This window comes from Cricetulus griseus, chromosome 3 (genome assembly GCF_003668045.3).
Source record: "Cricetulus griseus strain 17A/GY chromosome 3, alternate assembly CriGri-PICRH-1.0, whole genome shotgun sequence".
NCBI classification, from domain to species: domain Eukaryota; kingdom Metazoa; phylum Chordata; class Mammalia; order Rodentia; family Cricetidae; genus Cricetulus; species Cricetulus griseus.
The window spans coordinates 152625940-152638092 of record NC_048596.1 but is presented as its reverse complement, the minus strand read 5'-3'; the positions used below and the strand labels follow the sequence as shown (position 1 = coordinate 152638092).

The 12153-nt window shown below is 39.9% G+C and overlaps 1 protein-coding gene across 2 annotated transcripts in view; it reads right to left on the bottom strand.

The window, feature by feature from the left end:
- Window positions 1-253: 253 nt before the first annotated feature.
- Window positions 254-12153, bottom strand: part of LOC103162310 — a 134921-nt gene continuing 123021 nt past the window's right edge. Inside the window, exons 8-9 of one of the 2 annotated variants that reach the window (XR_004769216.1) lie at window positions 1980-2219; window positions 254-461 (exon numbers count right to left, since the gene is read on the bottom strand). The gene's annotated coding sequence lies outside the window, so the exon portion shown is untranslated. Of the gene's footprint in view, window positions 462-1979; window positions 2220-2295; window positions 3080-12153 lie in introns of those variants that run through there. The other variant, XR_004769218.1, reaches the window with a different exon arrangement.

Here is a 12153-nt window from a genome sequence, read left to right as displayed (position 1 = left end):
TGGGGGAAGGATGGGGAGTAGAGGAGGGAGATAGGGGAAACTGTGATCTGATAGGGCTGGAAAATAATTAATTTAATAATAATAAAACAGCGGAAGAAGCCATTGGGAAAGAACTTAAAGGGCATCTAGGACTGGATACAACCCCAAGGTTTGCCAATGACAACACCCTCATCTGTACCTTTCTTATAGAAGATGATTACAATGGCCGTCAGTGTAGAGACAAGCACACAAGGCAAGCATCAGGCTGATGGGAGTAGCTCATAGAATCATCTCTCTGCTGCAATAATTTTGTGATTCCAGCAGCTATATTACTTATATTTAGGAGAGGTTCATATTGCCAAGAGGTTGGCTTCTTCCTCTGCCTCTTTCCTTCTCTTCTCTCTTGTTTTTCCTGCACTGCTGCACTTGAGGTTTGTGATGTCTTGCACCGTCTTGGATACTAGTGGTTGAGAAAGAGGAACCTGTAATGTTCACAAGAATGCAGCTTAAGTATGAGTTTATAATTCTCTCACATAAACAGTGGTGGGGAGAAGAGTGCTCCTTGTGCATGTCTACTAAGGTTGCAGAACCTGTAGTTTAAAGAATAAAAACGCTCTTCCATCTCTATTTGTTTTGTATGTATACATGCATACATATTCAAAATCTTTTGTAAAGTGAAGCAGATCATAGGTAACAAACCTTTAACAAAATAGGGAAATGGGAGACATGTTTGTAAACGAACATGCAGAGAACTATTTTATACAGAGGTCAGGTCCCACCATGCTCATGCAGGCATGGATGAGTAGATGGCTTTTATGTGTTTTGAATATCATTGATAAGTATAAACACATTATTCTGTACACTAACTCATGTCATGATTGAAAAGCCGAACTTCTTTTGTGATACTGTGTTGACAACAGGCTTGATGGTCTTTGATTCATTTATTTATTTAGCATTTTCAGTTCCACATTTGTAATCCTTTCAGAGCATCTGCTCTATCTGTCACTTGAGTGCCATGGGCTTATAGTGCCTGGGAAAAACAGAAAGCTAAGACCTACAGAACACTGGCTGGGCCATTAGTAGTTTTAATTGGCAGAAGAAAGGGCTTTCTGCCTGAGTCCTTCCAGGTCTCTTTCCTTGAGGTCACACAAGTTCTATATCTGCTCACTTCCCAATCATTCCCCGGAGACTCAGGGTTGTTAAACTGTAGAAGCTTATGGCACACCAGGATGCTGCCTCCACACGTGAAGGTCCTGATTCAGCATATCTGAGGTGTTGCACAGACTCTGTATTCCAAATAAAGACCCAGGTGATGCTGATGCAGGTGGTCTCAGGACCACACTAGCAAACACTGCTGAGATGAATTGGCTCAAAGGTAAAGAAGTCTTTAGAGAAACTGAATGTTGTGATGAGTGACAAATGGTTGACAGGTGGCTGTGCTTGAGCAGGAGGCTTGGAGCCACATGAAAGTGGTGAGGGCTGAGAAATGGTTTCCACAGAGAAGTTTTGTTATATTTCAGTACAGAATTATGAGGTTCTCTGGTTAGAAGGAGCAGGAGAAAAATGATGTGGGTTAAAGAGAGTTAGAGGAGTTGAAGGCAGATGGCTTCCCAGACAGATCGAGGCCTGAGAGAAGAACAATAGTTAGTGGGATTGTCTGGTTACTGTAATAATGTGACAAGATATCCCCAAACTTAGTTGTTTTAAAGTAAACTAATTTTACTGTGCTATGGATTAGGGACTTGAGTAGGGGACATGGCTAAACTAGGTTCATGTCTGGGACCTCACTTGGGGAGAATCAAAAGCTTGGGATGTCTCTGTGGATAGAGTCTGGAGTCCTCATCAGTCTATTTCACTCATGTGTCTGACAGCTGGTTGTCTGATTTGAAGGCTGGAGCTGCAACTGGAGTGCCCATGTAGAGCCTTACCATAGCGTGGCCCCCAAGGAAGTCAGCTGTTTTACATGGAAGCCAGAGTAACACACAAGACGCACTGCATACCATAGAAGACTATCAAGCCCAGCCTCAGACGTCCCACTGTCTCGTCCATCATGCTGTGTTGGTTGAAGTAGTAGTTACAGGCTCATCTTGTTCAAGTAGAAAGAGATTAAACATCACTTCCTGGGACAGTAGCCAAGTCACATAAAAGAAGAGCCCATGGTGTGAGGTGTATGACTGCTCTTTCTTTGAAACATAAAACTTATTGTCGAGATTATGGAAATAACCCAGGGATTTGGGTAACTAGAAAAGAAGTAAGAATAAAATCAATAAATTAGCCATGGTAAGTTTATTCAACACAAGAACATACACCAACGAAAGTAGATGAACATCACTGTAACATTAACGCAGATGAAGCTTAGAAATACTGTGTGTCATTGAAAGTACAAGTTGCTAAATCCTCACCATCTATACACTTCCACTTTTATAAACTTTGGAATAGTTAAAACTAAGTACCATATATGTGAAGAAAGAGAATGCACTTTGGGATAGTGGTGTTCTCTGGGGATAATGGATGAGAAGATGAAGGAGCAGAGCTGGACCTAGCCAATTGGGCACATGAGGGGTCACCTCACTCCACTCACTTGGTGGTGTTTTATCAGTGTTGACCGAGTGATCTTATTCTTCAGCAAGTAGAGAAGGAGAACCAACATTAAACATTGAAGCATCAAGTGAATGAAGAATACAGATGTGGTTCCTCCAGGGACATAAGTGCTCTAAGAGAGGACATTGATTGTAAGAGCACATGACCCAGAAGTGGAAGGCAGATATCTGCAAGGAAGCACACCTTAGTAGGGAGCTAAGTACGAGCCGAGAGCTGTGTGCCAAAGAAATAGATCTGCTTTTCTCTCACTCAGTTTCTATCTACCAGGAAAGATTTTTCTTCAGAACAGCCCATAAAATTATGTATTTGCAGTTCAAAAATACTAGAGTGTGTTACATTCAGGTTACTGTAGCAAAATGTTGGAATCAGATAACTTGATGACGAAAAATAATTTATCTCCATCTATCAGGTCTAAACTGCAATTGTATATAGCACAGGCTTGGCTGGATCACTTGACTGGATCACTCACTGTAAGAATGTCCACACAAAATGTTCACATCTGGGAGGAAATGAGGAAAAAAAAAACAGGTCAAGGAAGCACAGTCTCCTTCAAGACCATAACCCCAGTTACCCAAGGACCACCTACAAATGCCCACCTCCTAAGCGTCCACAGTACTCCCCAATCGCAGGCAAAGGAAACCAGGGACTTCGCATGTGGACACAGCAACTTTTGGGAACTCTACCTGTATTCATTATTTTCCTCATTGCTCTGGCAAAACAACTCCCCAAAACATCATAAGGGGAGCTTTATTTTGGTTTACAGCTGGAGGGTGCAGTGCAGCTCAGCAGAGAAGGCATGACAACAGGACTGCGCCGTTGCGGCTGTCCTCGGAAGACAGGGAAGATGGACGCTGGAGCTCAGCTTGCTTCCCCTTTTTATTCAGTCTAAAACCCCAGCCCATGTGGTGATGGCACCCATATTTAGGATGACTTTTGCCCCTCAGTTAACACAATCTGAATCTCCCCACATGTATGCTCAGAGGCTTATCTTCAGTTGGCAGTCTTAACCATCATACTACCCATATTCAAATCATGTCACATACTGAGATCATGGAGGGAAGAGGCAAGAGTGCCGAGGTTGGCTGGAGCTAAGATCTTCTCAGCAACGAAGCTGTATTACATTGTCCTAGTCTTTTCTTATTTCTCAAGCTCAGGTACTCTACTTGCCATTTCTGTTCCACTATATCAAACCAATCCCCCGAATCTAAGATCAAATTCTTTCTTTCATTTCCAAGATCACACACCTCAATTCCCATCATGATTCCTGCTTAATGTCCATGACCCACTAAGATGTTTGAGGCTTCCTGCGGATCTGTGTCTTTTTTGCTTTGCACTCTTCATGATGGTCAAGGAGTAGACCCAGGTTTAGGGGACTTTCTTTTGGAAAGAAATACCTAGACATGGAAATTAATTTTTATTTGGCTCGGGGAAAAAAGAATGACAGCTGCCAAATACCACAAATGTTAGAAATTCCATAAAATTACCAGAGTGGTTTTATTACTTCACTGTCCAATATATTACAGCACGAATTTTTGGCTGCATAGTTACTGACAATCCCTTTGTAAGCCAAATATTATGTAATATTTTCTGTAGAATGATTAGAAAGACAATCAACTCACCCTCTGCTCCAACTTGGTAGACTGACCTTTTCAAAAGCATTAAGATTTTGTAGCATCAAAGCCTATTATTGATAATGTCATGTAAATTGTTCTCATTTTTTTCCATAAATAAGTTGCTGTAGATGTTCTCTAAGATGAGACTAAAAGCTTGTGTTTTATAAATCTAGACATTCTGGTGCATTTTATTTTCTATAATTCCAAGAGAAAAAAGAAACAAAATATGATATGTGGATTTTTTGCAAAGCAGTATTATAGTTATAATGTATGTGATGCATTGTTAAATACATTCCAGACAGAATCTCTAGTTTGATTCAATGAACTTGATCCTCTACATTCAGTTTGATACATCTGGTGGATGAGTTTCTTGTAATTTATTCTAGCTCCATGAATTCAAAAAGCATTTCTCTCCTACCTCTACCTTGGGACCTTGGCATGCTATGTCCAATGGCACACATCTTCATGTAAGTTGGCATTAGGTCAAAACAGTATTTTAAAAAACAATTTCTTCTTCCTCTTTCCCTCTTCTTCTTCCTTCCTCTCCTCTTCCTCCTCTTCTTTCATTCTTCCTCCTCCTCTCCTTCCTCCTTTTCCTATACTGGCTTTGAACTCATGGCAATCATTCTGTTTTAGCATCCAAAGCATTAGATTATAGGTGTGAACTATCATAACCAGCTTAAAGTATTTTTATATTTGCATATATAAAGATGACAATGATTTAATTGTACAAGGAAGTGACTGAAAAACCACATAAGCATACCCCACTAAATCCAAAAGAAATCTCCCTCCAGCTCGCCTCTCCTCTAGTAAGGTCTCCAGAGTGCCTCCTGCCACACAGCAGAGCACAAGAAGGAATGCAGAGGTAGGAAGAGACAGTGGTTCTAAGCAATTGATATTTTACTTTTCAGATCTGATACCTATTGTAGACTGTATTCTCACCTGGAGGACTTTTTGTATGTGATGGGCTTTTGTGAGGTCATTGGATCATGATAGTGCTATAACTTGAACAGAGACAGATATTGAGGTTTAAGCAGAAGATCAGGGAAGCAAAGCAGCTGGCCACTAGCACTCACCTCTAGCTCAGGCAGAAAGGGCTGATCCATGTATGAGCTCTTCACCAAGTCTCAAACTGCTGCCTTAGTGTGACTGGAGAACAAATCCTCTCTGAGACCTTGCTTCTGTCTTGCATACTTCCCTAATATTGGGATTAAAGGTCTGAGCTATAGTTCTCTTTTAGACTGATTTACTCCTGTGTAGACCTGGGTGGCCTTGGACTCACAGAGATCTGTCTATCTCTTAATCCTGAATCCTAGGATTAAAGGTGTGTACCACCACCTCCTAGCTTCTGGCTGCTGGGATTGAAGGTGTGTGCCTGGCTTCTATTGCTTGTGGCTGACTTGGCTTTCTGAATCTTAAGGCAAGCTTTAATAAATCATAAATAATACATCACTACATAGTGCTACCTTTACTAATTGATTAATCTGCTGATGACTTCATGGTGGAATGGGCTAGTAGGGGATGGGGCTTATTTCCAAGAAATAGGTCACTGGAGGTGTGCTTTTGAAGGGTAGATCTTGTCCCAGACCATTTGTTTCTGTCTCTCTGATTCATGGCTGCCATAAAATAAGCAGTATCTCTCCCCATGCCCTTCTTCCAAGCTAAATGGCCTTTCATGCATGGGTCTAGAAATAACAGAGCCAACTGACCAGAGTTTGAATCTATTAAACAACATCTTTTCTGCTTTAAATCATTCCTCTTAAGATTCTTTCACACCAAGGAAACTACTTGATGATGTGAGGGTTTTCCCAGGGTCTTCCTGAGACCTTGGCATGGACCACTGCAAGTATCATTAGCTGATTGTAAATTTATCTCTTCCTATAACTCTAGTTGTAGGCTGTAGCTCTTTGTACTCAGACTATTGAAGTAATTTCCTAATGCATTTCTCTAAATCAAATCTCTCCTTTCAGCTAGGTTGCATAATTAGCAGAATTATATTTCCCAAAGAAGTTTTACTATTACCTCCTATACTTAAAACTACAAGACACCTGTAGAATTAAAAATCTCATAGTCTGATGCTCTAAATCTCCACCCTCTGTCTTTAATTCTTGTGGCTTCCTATGACCAATAAATAAAATTCAAATAAGTAAGTGATGCTATTTAGTTAAAAGAATGCTTCAAAATGTTGATATGTAGTTTTAAATGTTTACAACAGGTATGAATGGTTTAGCACAAGAGAACAGAGGCTTGGAGATAACCTGGGCTTTGGGGTTTTAGCTAGGTGCTACAGCAAATGTCTAACATCCTCAATTCTTGGATTCCAACAACACAGTGATCCCAATCAGTCAATCAAGCAAAGCAGAAAAAATAAAGCCCAGCTGGGATGGGAGTGCAGTTGTCTCTCTCTATTCTCCTGCTCTTTCTGTCACACTAGATGTCTATAGTTTAGTCCTTTCATGGAAGCCTCTCAGATCTGCTGTTTAAACCCCATCCTGTCAGTGAGGCTTTTGCAATCCCTCCTCAATTGGGGTTCCTTTCCCCCACTGAGCTCCTTGATAGAGGATGGCTATCTTCGTTGTGGACATGTGTATTTATTACTTTCATCCACTTTATGTCTCCTACTTCTAACTTTATCATGATTGAAAACTCTATAGAGAAAATGGCTGATGTGGGTGTGTATCCCTGGGAAAAAATAGCCAGCAAGGCTTCTTAAAGTATTTAATACATAAAATGCATGATTCTAGGATGAAGATATAGGGTAGCAAAATGAAGGTTAAAAGGGGGGGGGCAGGTTGCACAATAATAAGCTGCATAACAGAAGAAGGAGAAATAGCACACCTCTTTCTTCCCCTCATTTTATGCTGCAGGACTAAATTGTCAGCCCGAAGAGTGCTGCCACTGGAGTTGGGTTTGAAATTCTCCTAAACCATGCAGCTGGGAATTGTCAAGACCTTGGAAGATACTACAACAGCACCAGCCCCACTCAGCACTAACTGACACAGGGGTGATATTTCCTAAAGCAGCAGTCTTAGGATGACTGGCACTCAGCACCTTTCATGCCCATGACACGGAGCACAGAAGAACTTGAGTTCCTGTAGTTCAGAACACTTTTCTGGAGAAGGTGAAGTTGCTGGAATCATCCTGACACTTGCCCATAGTTCCTTAGTAACATCTGTCTGTTTTTAACTTCTCATCTTACTTATTGTTGGTGTCTAGTTTTGGTCAGAAGTCACAAATTCAATTTTGTGGTTCTACTCCTTGATTTCAGATTTTTATTGTATATCACTGGCATGCATGCATGTATACATAAATGCATACACCATATGTATGGTATGTTTTTATATACACATACAAATATATATATATATATATATATATATATATATATATATACGTCTATATATATGTAGTGAACCCTCAAGAACTTATCACAAAGCTATTAAAATTGAAATTCCATACTCAATGTTGTTTTTTTCCCCCTAGCATTACTTTTCATCTCAATCCTGGGTAAATCTGAAGCAAAATTTCCAAATCTCATCATTTCATTCTTTATTTATTTGAAAAATATGATAAAAACTCTTTGACAAAAGAAACTTTATGAAAGGAAAATTTAGAAATAACACTTTTAATATGACAGTTGAAAAATTATGACATTTGATTTATATGTTATTTAACTTTAGAAAAACATTATGCAAAGTGTCTCTTTAGTATAAAAATTCCAAATGTGGAAATTCTGAGAAAGACCAGAGAGGAAGAGGAAATTAATATCATCTTATTCAAACATTGGGAACTAGATATCAAGAATAATTACAAAATCCAACTAGTTTGAATGTTCACTGGATTTATGATCAGAAAACATTTTCAACTGTATTTACCTAATTCTGGTATTTGCATTCTGTCAATCTGTCCCCCCCCTCTCTCTCTCTCTGTTTCTGTCTCTCTCTCTGTCTGTCTATCTCTGTCTCTCTCTCTCTCCATGTCCTAGGGGCCTGGAGTTTTATAATGTTAGGCAGATGCCCTGACCTGAGTTGCACTCCCAGCCTGGATAATTCTCTTTCTCACAACACATTTTCACAATTCATTTGGCTCTACAATGGTTTGTCAGCTACTCCATTATTGTTTTTCTCAAGTGAGTGGTTTTGCATGGCTTTGGCTAAAATTAGGATAATACAGTCCTATGAAATAGAGAAGATTGTATTAGTGATGAAACTGGCATTTCTGTCCAGCAGCTTTCTCTCTCTTTTCATTTTTAAATTTTATTTATTTATTTATTTTACAACCCTACCACCATTTCCTCTCTCCCCTTTCTTCCCATTGCCTCCCCTAATCCTTTGCGCCCCTCCAATCTACTTTTCCTCTGTTTCTGTTCAGAAAGAGGAAGGCCTCCCATGGGTATCAACAAAACATGGCCTATCGAGTTGCATTAAGACTAAGTACCTCCCCTTGTATTGCTGTGCAAGGCAATCCAGTATGAGGAATAGGATCTTAAGAACCAGCCAAAGCATTAAGGACAGCCCCTGATCCCATTGTTATGAGTCCTACAAGTTTACCAAGCTGCACAACTGCCACATATATGTATAGGCCTGGGTCACTCCCATGAAGGCTCCCTGGTTGTTGGTTCAGACTATGTCAGTTCCTATGAGCCAGGTTAGTTGTTTCTGTGGGTTTCCTTGTGATGACCTTGACCACTCTGGTTCCTGTAATCCTTCTTCCATCTTCAGTAGGATTCTCTAACATTTGGCTGTGGGTCTCTGCATCTGTTTCCATCAGTTACTGGATGAAGGTTCTCTGATGACAATTTTAATAGGCCCCAATCTGATCACAAGAGAGGGCCAGTTCAGGCTACATACCCTCTACTTCTAGGAGTCTTAGCTGGGATCATACTTGTAGATTTGTGGGAGTTTCCCTTGCATCAGGTTTCTACTTGACCCAGAAATGTGCCTCCTTCCAGTTATCTCCTTCAGTATCCTCTCCCTCCATCTACCCCTAACTGGATCTCTGAGGTTCCCATCCCACCTGCCTCTAGTCCACCCAGGAGATCTCTTCTACAGGATCCATTCTTCTGTCACATATAAAAAACAGATCTTTTTCTTCTTTAAGAAAAATAAATTTATTTGTTTGACATCCAGACTGCATTCCACTCCTTCACTTTCCCTCCCACCTCCCCTTTGCTCCCCCGCCTACAGCTTCTCACGGGTATCAACAAAACATGACATATCAATTTGCAGTAAGATTAAGCACCTCCCTTGTATTAAGTCTGAGCAAGTCAACCCAATATGAGGACCAGGTTCCCAAAAACGAGCCAAAGTATAAGGGACAGTCCCTGCTCCCACTGTTGGGAGTCCAATAAGTAGACCAAGTTACCCAACTATCGCATACATGTAAAGGGCCTAACTCAGTCTCATGCAGTCTCCCTGGTTGTCACTTCAGACTCTATGAGCTCCTATGAGCCTAGGTTAGTTGATTTCGTGAGTTTTCTTGTGATGCCCTTGACCCCTCTGACTCTTACAATCTCCACCCCCCCCCATCTCTTCAGCAGGATTCCCCAATCTCAGGCTAATGTTTGGCTGTGGGTTTCTGCATTTGTTTTCATCAGTTTCTGGATGAAGCCTCTCTGATGATAACTGGGCTGGGCACAAATCTATGAGTATAGCAGAATGCCATTAGGCATCATTATGTTGACTCCCCCCACCCAATTCATGTTTGTTACTATCCTAGATCTCTGGCCATCCAGCCTCTGGGTCCTGACATTCAGATTTCTACCTGGCCATGAAATCACCCCGTTTCCAGTCATCTGTTTCAGTACTTTCCCCCTCCCTCCCTCCTCCACCTGATCCCTCATGTTCCCATCCCCACCCACCCTCAGACTACACATGGTATATCTTCTATTTCCCCTTCCCAGGGAAAGTCAAGCATTCTCTCTTGAGCCATCCTCATTACCCAGTCTCTCTGGGTCTGTGGATTGTGGTATGGTTACCCTTTACTTTATGGCGGGTATCCTCTTTTAAGTGAGGACATACTGTGTTTGTCTTTCTAGGTCTGGGTTACCTCACTCAGGATGATTTTTTCTAGTTCCAACCATTTGCCTGTAAATTTCATGATGTCATTGTTTTTTTTTTCTGCTGAGTAATACTCTATTGTGCAAATGAATTGATATGGAGAGAGTGGACAGCCTTGTCTTGTACCTGGTTTTAGTGGAATTGCTTTGAGTTTCTCTCCATTTAATTTGATGTTGGCTATTTTCTTGCTGTCTATTGGTTTTATTATGTTTAGGTATATCCCTTGTATTCCTGATCTCTCTAAGACTTTAGTCATGAAGGGGTGTTGGATTTTTTTGAAGGCTTTTACAGCATCTAGTGAGATAATCATGTGGTTTTTCTTTTTAAGTTTGTTTACATGGTGGATTACATTGAGAGATTTTCATATGTCAAACCATACCTCCATCTCTGGAATGAAGCCTACTTGGACATGGTGATTTTTCTGATGTGTTCTTGGATTCCATTTGCCAGTATTTTATTGAGTATTTTTGCATCAATATTCATGAGTGAAATTGATCTGTAATTCTCTATCTTAGTTGTATCTTTGTATGGTTTGTGTATCAGTGTGACTGTGGACTCATAAAAAAATTTGAGAATGCTCCTTCTATTTCTATTTTGTGGAACAATTTGAGGAGTATTGGTATTAGCTCTTCTTTAGAATTCTGAGCTGAAACCACCTGGCCCTGGGCTTTTTTGGTTGGGAGACTTTTAATGACTGCTTTTTATTTACTTAGGGGCTGTAGGTCTTTTAAAATTGTTTATCTGTTCATGATTTAACTTTTGTATGTGGTTTCTATCAAGAAATGTGTCCACTTCTTTTAGATTTTCTAATTTTCTGGAGTACAGGTTTTCAAATGATGACCTGATGATTCTTTGGATTTCCTCAGTGTCTGTAGTTATGTTCCCCCTTTCATTTCTGATTTTGTTAATTTGGATATTCTCTCTCTGCCTTTTAGTTAGTTTGGATAATGATTTGTTTATTTTGTTGATTTTCTCAAAGAACCAACTTTTTGTTTCATTGATTCATTGTAATATTCTCTTTGTTTCTATTTTATTGATTCTAGTCCTTGGTTTGATTATTTCCTGTTGTCTACTACTCTTTGGTGTGTTTGCTGCCTTTTGTTCTAGAGCTTTCAAGTGTGCTGGAATGAGATTTCTCCAAATTCTTTACATAGGCACTTAGTGCTATAAACTTTCCTCTTAGCACCACTTTCATTGTGTCCCATAAGTTTGGCTATGTTGTTTATTCATTTTCATTGAATTCTAGGAAATCTTTAATTTCTTTCTTAAATCAGTGGTAATTCAGTTGCAGTTTTCAGTTTCCATGAGTTTGTAGGCTTTCTGTAGTTTCTTTGTTGAAATCCTGCTTTTTATCCATGGTGATCTGATAAGATACAGGAGGTTATCCCATTTTTTTTTTTTTATGTATGTGTGTGTCTGTTGAGACTTGCTTGGTGACTGACTATGTGGTCAATTTTGGAGAATGTTCCATGAAGTGTTAAAAAGAAGGTGTAATTATTTTTGTCTTTGGGTGAAATAGTCTGTGGTTATCTGTTAGGTCCATTTGAGTCATAACATCTGTTAGTTCCGTTGTTTCTCTCTTTAGCTTCTGTCTAGATGACCTCTCCATTGGAGAGAGTGGGGTATCAAAGTTTCCCACTATTAATATATGGGTTTTATGTGTAGTATTTATTTTAGTTTTTTTTTTCAAACGTGGGTGCCCTTGCATTGGGGACATAGATGTTCAGAATGGAGACATCATCTTAGTGGATTTTCATTTGATGAATATGAAATGTCCTCTATCTCTTTTGATTAACTTTGGTTTAAATTTTATTTTGTTAAATATTAGAATAGCTACACAACTTTGCTTCTTCCATCCATTTGCTTGGGAACTCCCTAGATCCTGATTCCCAGCACACATC